Source organism: Pempheris klunzingeri, chromosome 6 (assembly GCF_042242105.1).
Source record: "Pempheris klunzingeri isolate RE-2024b chromosome 6, fPemKlu1.hap1, whole genome shotgun sequence".
NCBI lineage: Eukaryota > Metazoa > Chordata > Actinopteri > Acropomatiformes > Pempheridae > Pempheris > Pempheris klunzingeri.
In genome coordinates this window covers 606,168-618,852 of record NC_092017.1, presented here as the reverse complement: position 1 = coordinate 618,852, position 12,685 = coordinate 606,168, and the positions used below count along the sequence as shown (strand labels likewise).

The window sequence follows — 12,685 nt, the reverse complement described above, 5'->3', positions numbered from 1 at the left end:
TGCTAAACAGTTTATCTCCCTGGCATCGTACCAACAAAAACACCAGCCAAGTCCACGTTGCAGTCACTCCAGCCAGGCTCATGATAGCTTTCTCAATGACAGTGTCCACTTTTTGAACCCCTTTCCTGTTACTAGGCAACTGCAAAGCTAGCTGCAAACAACGTCTTTTCTTCTTTTATGTTCAAAAGCTAGAATTCTTTCCAGAATGATCTCTTTCTAAAAGTCAGATAAAACCTAAAGAATTGGTTTTTTTGACGTGACGTAAAGCATGTCGTAAACTGCATGAAAAAAGTACTATGTACATAAGGTTTTACTGAATTACCTCCCAAATTCAGATTTTTATCTCAGATTGTAGCTATTTAGAATAACCCTCAATATTAGAGGGAACACCCTCATTTCTTATAAATGCCCCCAGCCCACCACAGCTATCGCTACTGTAGGACAGCTCTCACTGTTTACAGATTGCATGAGATACAGTGACATTTTCATCACCTTTTATGGATTCTCAGCTCTAAAACAACACACTTCATTTTGGTACGTCTTCACCCTGGCATATTTAGTTTACAAGTTCTGCCCTGGCAGAAGAGCTGCACCGCGAACTGTTAGCAAGGATAGTAACTCAACCTTATGGGGCGGCTGTGGCTCAGTGGTAGAGTGGGTCGTCCCTCAATCAGAAGGTCGGGGGCTCGATCCCCAGCTCCTAAGTGTCGAAGTGTCCTTGGGCAAGACACTGAACCCCAACTTGCTCAACAGTGTGTGAGTATGAAAGAATAGTCTCCTCCAACTTACATTCCTCCTGTATGAATGATGTGTGAATGGGTGAATGAGACAGTAGAGCTTTCATTTGTGTGAGCAGGATGTGTTGGAGAGGATGAAGAGTTTTGCACAAAGCAAGCCATCTATTTACACGCAGACTCAATAGCATTCTGCCTGTAGTGTATGCCTGTTCCATGTATGTATGATTCAGAGTCATGAGTCTTTGTAGAATCCTTCTGAAATATTGATTATTATGTAGATTATTTAACATACATACATTTCTTTATTTTCACTGTCTTAAATACTGTAAGTCTCGCACAGTATTGGAGGTGTCTTAAGTATTGAAAGTCAAGTAAGAGTATCTATAAAAGTAACTTTATCCAAGGTTAAAGCTGCATTAAGATGATCATTTGTTGTATTAAGGATTGCTCATTGTGTTTGTTGTGTTTTCATGAGTTTTCCTATGGTCAATGTGGCTATGGTGGTACCTGCTCATCATTTCCTGCAGCTGCTTCACAGTAAAAGCCTTCAAACAAGAGGAGTAATGTTGCAGAATTGAACAGCTGAAAGGGATTTTCAAATTTCCCGTCATTTTCTTATCCATAAATCGCATAAGCGGCGATCTTTCTTAAGCTAGAGAACTTCATTGCTTCCATCCATGTGTGCTAATTTGCAATTTTCTTCCTCTCTGGCACATTGCTACATTTCATGGCACATGAGCACCACCGGTCAATCACAGAATGTGTATGTGTAGTCACTGTATCAGCAGTGTGAGGGTTTATGTCCACTGTGGAGGCGACCTTCAAGTCCATCCCATTCCTACTGGGTGGTGATTGCTTGGCTACGAGGCTGTTGGTTGGCAGCTCATTTTTCTCTCTTGCTGCTCTTATTTTTTCATTTGACACCTCCATCATTTTATCACTGACCTCTGAACAAAGGCAAAAAAACATCATGATAAGTTGAGGTCATTCTTGTGCCTCAACATGCACATGTACGATATTACCAAAGTGGTTTCAAGTTTGACTGCGGCAGGCTACAAATCTGTTTTTCTGATCTGACAGCACTGTGAAATGAAATAAGCATTTAGTTTAGGTTAGAAAACAGAATATTCTAAGCTAAAAATGATGTTAGCTAAATGTTTCATTGGGTTTCCATTGTGATGGTGGCACGTGTAGATGTGGCAGCTAGTGGCGCCTTCAAACTATGCTACATTTTTTATTTAATTTCTTTTTTTTTCACTTTCATTGCTGAAACACATATTACTTATGAGAAAAACAGAGCAGTGGACCTTGAAACGATCACTGCCCACAGCATTTTCCCACCACCCAGCCAGACCAACCGGACCAAATGCCGCCATGGGTGGTGCGACCACCACAGGTAGAGAGCGGCAATAAGAGCTTAGCTAACTTAGCTTGGACTCAAGGCTGCTCCTTGTTAATTTCCAGTCACACAGAATCAGTCAGGCAGGCCAAGCCACAGGAAGTGTTGTGCCCACATCTTTACAGAGACCTTTCTCCATGTCTGGACCGAACTATTGATGTCAACAGACAAAACATGTCCCAAGCTGACGTGAGACTCCAGAAAGACAAAGAGAGGCAGATTCTGCTTACGTGCTTATGATGTTTTGTGCTCAAACAGTCAAATTTGATGGACAATGTTGTAAAGTTAAAATGGCAACCATGTTATCATACATATTATCATATTCTGCTGTGATTTATTTACATTACTCCTGATGCAAACTCAAAAAAGGAAAAAAAACAATTACTTTCCGGGTGTATATGTAGGTTCTGTGTGTGTGTAGCACAAAGGGGCTACAGCTTTCATTTCATTGTGAAACCCTGTGTTGTAAAATGACAAATAAGTAGTACAAGTAAATGATTACATTAATATTAGGGAACAGTTACGAGAACATAAAAAAAAACCAGGTAGCAAACAGTCGTTCCCCTCTGCTGGCTTTAACACCATAAAAACATCAACTGATTTCCTCCTTTGCTCCCAACAGACAACAATCACTTCTATGGACGCTGGAGGGTTTTGTCACTTTGTCAGAGGGATTTGGGGCTTTGGGCATTAACAGAAACAACTTATGCTGTAATTTCTTCCATGTATAATTTCACAATTTTACTTTGAAAATCATCTCAAATAGAGGTACTGATCAAATCTTTAAGTATAAGACTATTAGAGTTTGGTCAACCTCTAATACTGATGAGACAGAGACAAAGCTTTCTAGTGCAGGTGAGCCCACAATGACCTCTGATAGTGGAAGTGCTGGTATAACCGATGAGCTCTTTTAATATTACCTTCATTCCAATCAGGTAGTTTCACCTTGTTTCAGGATCATTCTTCTGTCTTCTCAAGAGGAACTGGAACACAAAAGCTACACAACAAGAGTTCAAATAACAGTCAGGCTTGTGTGACTCAGAGAATTCCTGGAAGGTTACTTGAGGACATCCACTATCTTTATGCCATAATATTGTTTGAATATTTGATGAATAGAATAATCTAAGGAGTAGACCTTAATGAGTGGACCAGCACTTAATTTCCTAAAATCCATCATATGCAGCTCCCTACACTTGCAGGGTGCGTCCAGGCAGCCCAGCAGATCAGTTGTGGGACCTGTCACAGAGGTGAAGATCAGAGTGGGTAGATGCCTCTTGACCCATGTGGTCCCAAAACGTCATGTTTATTTTTACTCCTCCTCGCCACGATGTCTGCGATCAGCCGCTCTGACAAATGCGTCTGTCAGCATCCACAGACAGCGCCATTATAGAAATAAGTCCCATCAGTCAGCATGAGGAGGTGTGGCATACACAGTACCCGTCAAACGTTTGGACACACCTTCTCATTCACTGGTTTTTCTTTACTTTTATCATTTTCTACGTTGTACATTAATACTGAGTCATCAAAACCAGGAAGGAACAAATATGGAATAATATAATAAACGGAATATGTTTTATATTGTAGATTCTTCAAAGAAGCCACCTTTTGCTTTGATGACAGCTTTTCTCACTCTTGGCACTCTCTCAGTTCTTCCTCATCGCATAGAGAATACCTTTCATTTCTGTTTTGTACTAACCAGAGGACCTAGTAGACACTGATTTCAAGTTCAACATGATACTGTAAGGCAGCTAATCTTTGTTTAGACTCTTCTGGTTTAAAGTAGTGTTTAGTCACACTCCTATTGTTAGTGCTATAGTCACTGCTAGTACGTTGGTCTCTCTCTGTCTGTCTCTCTGTCTCTCTCTCTCTCTCTGTCCAACCTCCACCCAACACAGACCCCTACAGAAGCCGCCCACATTGACCCTGGGTCTGTTCCAGGTTTCTTCCTGTTAAAGGGGGGTTCTTCCTCCACTGTTTCCTAATCTAACCTCTGATGCTGCTCATGTGGGGATTCTTGAATCCTTAATGTTGAATTCCTGAATCGTTGGGTCTCTCTCTAATTAAAGAGTTTGGTCTAGACCTGCTCTTTATGGAAAGAGTCTTGAGATAATGCTGTTGTGAATTGGCGCTATATGAATAAAGATTGATTGATTGATTGATTAAGTAGCGTTTAAGTTGATTTATGTGTATTTATTTCAGTTCTTAACTGTAGCCCACTTCTACTTCTTTGGTATGAGTTAAACTTGGTGGAATTCAGCATTGCTTTGGCATAATATGTAATATATATATATATATATATATATATATGAGATATATAATGTTAGCTGCCTCTGTCTAATGGCCCTAATCTCTCCCAGCTCTTAAAGGTGCTGGTGTCCAAGGTCCTGACTTCTTGTCTCAGCCATTAGTTTATTATTTTCTATTTTCCCAATTAGAGAAATTTACCAGGAATGTTCACGCTGATTTTATTTGTGCAACTTTTATTAAATAAAGTAAACATTTCCTGTAAGTGCTCATTTTGTAACAGTGTGGATGAAAATTGGTCCCTGTCTTTATTTCATGCTGTCTCCTTCCGGAGAGAAATCCACCTTCTTATCTCCACTGCCTTCTCTTACCTGTGGGAATCAGTTGTTCTGTTGACTTGTGTCATTAGTCACTTTGTTTTTGGGGATGTCAGACAAAGAGGACTGCATCCCTACGTACCACACAATTTGTAGGCATAGTCATGCTCTGTTTTGGAACTACAGTTCCCAGAATGCTTTGATGAATCTAAAATGTAAAAATATGAGGTCACCATGGATTCAGTGAATGTCGCTGTGGTTTACAACTTGAGTCCTGTGTTTTTAGCCTCTATTTAGTTCCATTTTATCTAACTGGCACCATAAAAAGTTTGCTGAATGAACTATTAACAGTTCCTGTTCACATTGTACCCATGAGGGGACAGACCGATATCACTGGATTATTTTAATGCTGAAGAAGCACAATGATTCTTAATGGAATTTTGGAGTTGTAAGGAGTATCCTCTTTTTACAGTTTTATGGATGGTGGACATTGGAGATCATGATAACCTTGGACGGAGTAAGTCACACTGAAACTGAAAATATGTGCATCATTTCAGCATGTTCAGGTGTGTCTCTGAGAGAGGGAGAGAAAGAGAGAGAGAGGAAGAGAGAGAGAGAGGAAGGAGTGCCGTTTTTGCTGCAAATTGTGGCAATCGGACAGTAACCTTGTCTCAGATTTCAGGCATGGGTAAAATATTTCCTCTGTAAGTTTTATAATTACACTATATTATTTATTTAATCAATAATGGTGCTGCATAATGTGTTAGCAAAGCCCTGACTGACATGCAGAGATCAGGCCCTGTGTATAGTGACTTATCAGCAAGCTGCCTGCCTGTCAAAAAGCCTTATTTAGTCCCAGAGCATCACCGACCACAGAAGGAAGATCATGTTTGGCCTCAGCCGAGGAACCTAGACTGAAAGTGTTTTGTAGCAGCATCCGCTCCTCTAGTTGTTTTGAGCTGCTTAAAGGGCAGCCGCTGCCCTCACCTTCCTCAGGCCTCAGGTTTTACTTTTACACCTTTCTGAATCTTAGCTTACTCTCCCTAGTGTAGTTAGGAACACTAGGCTGATGGGAAGGGGCCCGCAGGAGAAACAGGCTTCAGGACTGAGGTGATGGAGGAATCTGTGAGCCACATGGAGCCGTCTCCGAATAAGTTTCACAGCTTGTTTCACACAGGATTCCGCCATGGATGTCAGCCCTTTCTAACACACTGGAGAGGTCCCCTCCGCCCCAAGTGTTAGGAGCAGTGTCTGAAGTGCACCTGTGTAACAGATTCATGTCTGCACTCATTTTTCCATACAATATATTTTTGTCCGTGTTAGAACATGTTTGTTTCCCTACAGAAATCCTATAAAATGATAACACCATTATAAGATAATATTCTGCCCCCACTACATCCAAGACTAGTTCTTTATTTGTGCTTGAGATAAATATACACTAAAGTGAATACACAAGGTTTACTTTTTATACTTGAAATGCAGGAAGCTGGGCGTATTGATGGTCCCTAATGTTTATCAAAGTCTATTTAATTATTCAGACAAAGTTCAATTATTCTATTGTGTTGTTTCATTATGTTTCATTATTGTTTCCAGTCGTGTGTCAGCTGTCAATAAAAGCAGCAGTTTTTAAAGAAGCTTTTAAATTATATTAGAATTCATTTAGTAGCTTTTCCAGCACCATGGACAGCGACACAGTTACTGTATCTGTGCTCTCACTTAAAAGACCCTCAGCAGGTGTTTGCACTTATTCTGATTGATTAGATCTCTGCTCAGGCTGAAGTTGGGTGGCTCTATGCTGGGAATAACATGAGGTAAGCAAGTGTAATGTGGTTTCAAGAAGAAAAAGTAAGGCAACCAAACAGCAGCAGAAAGGAGAATATAAACAGCCAAATAAGTTCAAACACCTGTGTTGGTGGACTTTGACAGTGCAGGGCCTGTGGTTTGAGAGAGTGCCTTTGTATAATAACACGGAAGAAATCCAACTGCATAAACTGTTACATTAGCAAGACATACCACCAGTTTTGTAATACATAATTTTCCATCATATCAACTGATGTACAGTTTATTTGCACAGAAGTGCCCTGTTGAGTGCAAAAGTTTGTTTCTCTCTTTCTGAGGAAGGCTGCAGCGACTTTAATCACCACATCAGGGAATGTGCCGGATGTTATTTATGCAGCTTGTAAAAGATAGATCTTCATGCATTTTGACACTATGTTTGTATTCATGTATCTTTGCAGTTTTTTTCTACAATATGTGTGTAAAATGATGCCTGAAAAGTAAAAACTGGGTAAAAGTGGCACACGAAGAGCCATGCTATGCACACGCTAGGTAGACAGGCCTCTTTTGTGGCTTGTCTATGTGTATGTATTCATGTGAGATTTAAAAAAACAGACGAAGGATAAAGTTGTTTGTTAGTCTGGTGCTTCGTGTGTGGAATATTGTCACTTTTTACCTTAAAAACCTTCCAAACAAGCCACAAGAACCTATATGCCTTAAAGTTTCTCCCATTTAAAAATCTACAGCACAATGGAAAACCTAACATTTGCTCAAGTAGAATTTTTCCCTCATGACAATATATTGGTTTGAATTACAGTTGTTGCTCAGAATAACAATTCAAGTCAGGCTTATTTATACAGCCTAATATCATGAATCACAAATTTCCCTCGAGGGACTTCACAACATGTACAGCATATGACACCCTCTATCCTTAGACCCTCGATTTGGATTAGGAGAAACGCCCTCAAAAACCCATTAACTCAGGAAGTTAACTCAGGAAGAGCAACAGCGGAGGGATCCCAGACAGACATGCATAGAAGTCGTTAAAAATGACAGTATGGACTATCATAATGACAAAATTCTGAATAGTCAATACAGATCTGGGAGTATGTTGAATAACTGCAGGTGTTGCCAAACAGAGAGAGAGAGAGAGAGAAGAGAGACTGAGTCTCCTGGGGGACGAGGATCCAGAGCCAAACATCTGGAATGAGGCACGACAGCCAGGAGGGAGAGTTCCCAGGACAGCCGATGGTCCAGCACAGACCTCGACTATGACTGTGGGCATACTGGTGTATTGCATCACTAAAGACAAGTACTGACGGGATACAGCTAAGTCACATTTAGTGTTAATATTGCTACAGAAAACTGCAGCCATCAAAAGCAAAAGGCTCGACAGGAAAGCTGACACTGCACCACTCTCTGAAAAGACGTTTGACCCACAAAATTGTGAAGGTCTAAGGTGTTTATTAAATATTAGTAACATTATTTTGGATTGATTTATTAATCATTAACTGATTTGAAATAAAGGACAAAACACAGAAGATTATTTCTTTTTATAGCAACTGAGTGGAGGATAAGGGGAAGTATAGATCTTATATCTTTGCAGTCTGGAGTGTAATTGTAACAGGAACAGGTTCTGCTCACTTGGTCTCATGAAAAGAGAAAAGTTGCAGAATACCTACTGCAAATGCTAAACAACCATTCATGCTGCCCTTTGTAATGATTTAGAATATGATGTAAGAGCATTTAAGCCATTTAATGGCTGTGGAAAACTATTCTGTACATTTCTTAGTTCATTTTCTTTTCCCAGTGTTCAGCCTGAGTCTTTTCTCCTCCCTCTCTCCCCCTCTCTCTCTCCCTCTCTCCAGCCCCTGCTCTCCATGGAGTGGTATATGTGCATTGTTAGTGTTGTAGCTCAGGGAATGTGCCTATGCTCTGAGTCCCTGTACTCATTTGTCAAGTGTGGTTTTTGGATGCAGCTTGGTTAGGGTGGGTTCAGGGTGGCAGGTGGCAACAGCAGGCATCTTTCTTTCTCTTTTCCTCGTTCTCCTCTTGTCTCCCTAACTCCCCTTGGCCTCCCTAACCGTCTCTAGGCAGGCAGTGTTCCTTGTGTAGCTAATTTTTTATGCACGACGTGGACAAGTTGGCTTACCTTGACTTGGCACAGCGAGGCTGGCATTGATCAAGCCAACCGACGATGAATAGTGCTGCTGTGCTCCTTTGTTGGTCCCTGCTGCACGCTGCTGGTCATACACATTACACTTGTGAAGGTTTGAGTGTCTGCATGTATAGAACATAGGCACCGTGCCTGAATGTAAAGTTCCTGGCACGTATAGATGATGACATGTCCTAACCTTATAGAATCCTCCTTACCCACTTGTTTAGCATTTTTCATCAGGTTACCCAACACTTAATACAGTAATAAGGATAGTAGGAGATCGTTGTTCCTATGAGCAACCCTTCCCCTGACCCTGCAATCTGTGAGTGTTGGGCCCTTTAAACAATGACCATGATCTTTCTCCAAGTTTTGGTTGCCTAAGCCTGACCTAACCTTGCTCAGGAAAATGCTCAGCAAGGCAATGACAGTGTTTGTCATTTAGGTTGGTGGGGTTGTACGGATTTGTTACAGGCATGCAATGGAGCCACAAAATAATGTTACTTCACCAGTGACAGTCTGCATGATCTCTTTCTTTCCCTACGGGAGGGGAACGTGCTGCAGGACTTATCATTCCCTGAAGAAACTCATCTAGATGCGTACAGCACAGGGTACCTCCAGGTGTTCTGGAATTGCCAAGATCATGTCCTTTCTCAAGGCATCGGCATACAAACTTAAAACAAATGAGTTCCAAGTGTCCTCTAAACATGTCTTAGAGCAGAAGTGTTCTAAATAGGCACGCTCGGAGGTGGGGGCACAAAGCCCTGCTGCCACTGAGACCCAATAAATTGTACAAATGGGAATAACAGCACACACTTTTGGGCAGGCTCTCCTCAAAGGCGTTTATGATGTTGCACTTGACTGTGCGCATAAAGAAGCAACAGAAACAGTTGTGTGCAGCATGAAAAAAAAAGTTAGAGGGAAGTTCAAATCCCACATGGTTTTACACTTGAAAGGAGTCGAGGGAGAGTTTCAGACGATCCAACAAGCCTGTCATTTGAAGTGTACTAAGACCTTTACCTTTTATTTTGGCCACACACCGAGTGACTCCTTTGCCTAATCCCCAGCTGCCTTACATGGAAAACGTTAAATCCATGGTCAGCCTCGTCCTCAATGATGTCATCAGTACCTTCGAAACAGAAATTCTGTCACTAAATCACATGAGCAGACCATTATTGCAGAAGAAGACAAAAGGCTCAAGGATGAAAGACTTATTCTGCCCCAGAACTTAAATTCTATTTTTTCATCCCACGACATTCCGACTTTATATACAAGCAATTTACAAGTAGCACTGACATTGACTCCATGTCCTTGTCTTTGATGGAAACACACGGGGAAGTTTAGAGGGAGATAAAAAGTTAAGAAAATAGACAGGGAGAAAGGAGGGTAGATGGTAACACAGAAAACAGACTCAGAAATGGCCACAGGGACAGAGGGAGAATGACAAAGTAGCATATAAGCCTGCAAATATAGATGAAGGTGATGGCAATGAAGACTGAATGCCCCAGATCTCTTCTAAAGAGAAACTGATTGATGTAAATAGAGGAATGGACGGTTTGACCAAAGGAGAGAGACACAAAGGCAAAAGTGTTAAAAGCCAAATACAAGGAGAAAAGGTGGCAGATGATGAAAAGAATAGAAAGAGAGATGAGGAAATGTCAAATAAACAGATAACAGGAAGGAGAAGACAGTAATGAGAGACATATGTGCTGGGGGGGGGGTGAGATTCAGATGCATGATGGTAAAGAAGATGAATGGCAGGGGTATTTAACACATTTTATCTTCAGGTCTGTTCATCTGTCAGCTTTATTGAGTTCTGTGAAACCCTTCATCTAACCTCCATTTCTCATCCCCCTCAAAGAACACAAATTCCTTCAGATGTAATCAGTAAAGGAAGTTAATTTGAGGGTGACATTCTACTCATGAGTTAAGCTAAGAGCAAAAGGTATAGAGAAATATTTATGCCATTACACGTGGAATAATCAAATCTAACTTTTCTGGTTTACCAATCATTTACTATTAATTTATTATTAACTACTGATCTTGCCCAGAGAAAAGCCCAGTTTCTGCACTACTTCCCTCTAACTCATTGTATTCTATGTAATTTATGTAGGTTTTGACGTCTTGCCATCAATTACGCAACATTGCAACACAAATGCTAATATTAATCTCACTATTGTACTGTAACACATTTATACCGCTGTTCTTTCGTAGACATGACCCAGAACTTAGTCACTCGTTAAAAAAAAGATTACGGATGTCAGATGTAATCTGATTACTTTGCTCTACAAAGAAAGGCAGGGATTTTTTTGGTGAAGCCGATTTGTGTAATGCAATTGCTTCCCAGCCTTGCCCACCGCCTTCCTGATAAATGCTCGTGAAGCAGCCATAAAATGGAGATTATACGAGAGCAAAAAGGAAGAGGAGGAGGAGGGAGGAGGAGGAGGGAGGAGGAGGAGGGGGGGCAGAGCCATCTAAGATCAAAACCTCAGCTTGTGTGTTGATAGATTGGACTTATCTCAGTGCTGTTGCTTGTAAGGCCTAAGGGGCTTTTTGGAGATAAGATTCACCTTCCTTAGACATGGTGGCCCCTCAGACTTCTCCTAGGAGTCAACAGTGAACAAACAATTTAGAGGATCAACATCTACAAATGTATTTCAAGCATAAAACCCAGGGTTACACCACTGTCAGTCTTCAATCTTTCAGTATTACCAGTGTGTTGACCACTTGTCCAGCCACTTACTGAGATTTAATACATAATGAATATAATACTATTCTCTTACCTTTCCTGAATCTGCCACATCTTTCATTTCTTGCACACTGTGCTGTGCTACTATCCCTGCTCCAAAAATAAGTTTTAATTTAGGGGGGAAAGAAATGGAAAGAAAAATCCATAGGCCCCTGTTTCATGAAACCAATTTAACTTTAATTTATCTCCATTAAATTCTCTCATTTGCATTCAGAGTAGCACAAATTATAACCAGCAGGCAAGGATAGAAAACTGTTTCACATACAGACTACAGGGGTTGGACAAAAAAAGTCTTTTTTTTCTCCCCCCCAAAGTCTGAATCGTAATAAATTTCACACAAATGTTTTTTATGAGAGGAAATAGCTTTCACATCCACACAGACCATTTCATCTGTCAGAGGGAGCAGTTTCCAATCCGTAATCAATCCCAACAACCAAACTGTCCATTTGGTTTAAATGTGCGCTCTAGGGACACAACACTTTAGTCAATCACTAAATCAGCCAGTTATCTGCATATATGCAAGGCATTAACATCCGTCCCACCGTAGCTAGCTACGGCAAAGGTTTCACCGATCCCCTCGGCATGATCAAATCACGTGGCCCTATATACTCTAACCCTAAATATGATCAAACTTAATGAAAACCCTGACCTTAGGCTTAGACTCCTAAGGGTTAGCAGTGAGGATAACCACTGACTATGAAAAAGATGTATTGTCCCTAAGAGGTCATGTGGCTTCCAGACAGCAGTCAGTAATAATAATAGCACTAAATAAAAGCAGGTTGTTGTCTGTTTTAACTATTACAAGTCATCTGAACTTCAGAGCAGCAAGAAGAAGTAGTCCAGGTGACGGTCAGCAGCGTCGCAGTGGTATCTGGTGGAAATGTCTTTGCAATGTGTGCTAATCAAAAGGAGAAGAATGCTTCCTCCATGTTGTCTTCATTATCAATTATCAAACCTGTTTCTGGAAAACACAAGCAAACACACAGATGGCCAATCACAGTATGTGGTATCTCCGTACCGTAGCCCCAGCGTGTAGTAATATATTTGAGGTAGTGCACGTCAAGCTACAGCCTTACCTACAAAACAGCTCCAGCACTATGTGAGAAGGCCTTCAAGCTACACTGTAACCCTTTGAGGCACAAATATTAACCCCGTTTAACTCCTTTAACCTTTTTCTGGCTGGTTACAAAGTCAAATGTGGACAGCCATCTTGGGATCTGGAATCATGAAAATGCATGACTACTATTATCATGCAGGCCACCTGTTATGGGGGCACAGCTCACTGAAGGATGACCAGACACCTGCATA

The 12,685-nt window shown here is 41.0% G+C and overlaps 1 protein-coding gene across 1 annotated transcript in view; it reads left to right on the top strand.

Annotated features, from left to right (window-relative positions):
• LOC139203161 (inactive N-acetylated-alpha-linked acidic dipeptidase-like protein 2) overlaps positions 1-12,685 on the top strand; it is a 277,953-nt gene that overhangs the window by 214,609 nt on the left and 50,659 nt on the right. The window lies entirely within an intron of this gene.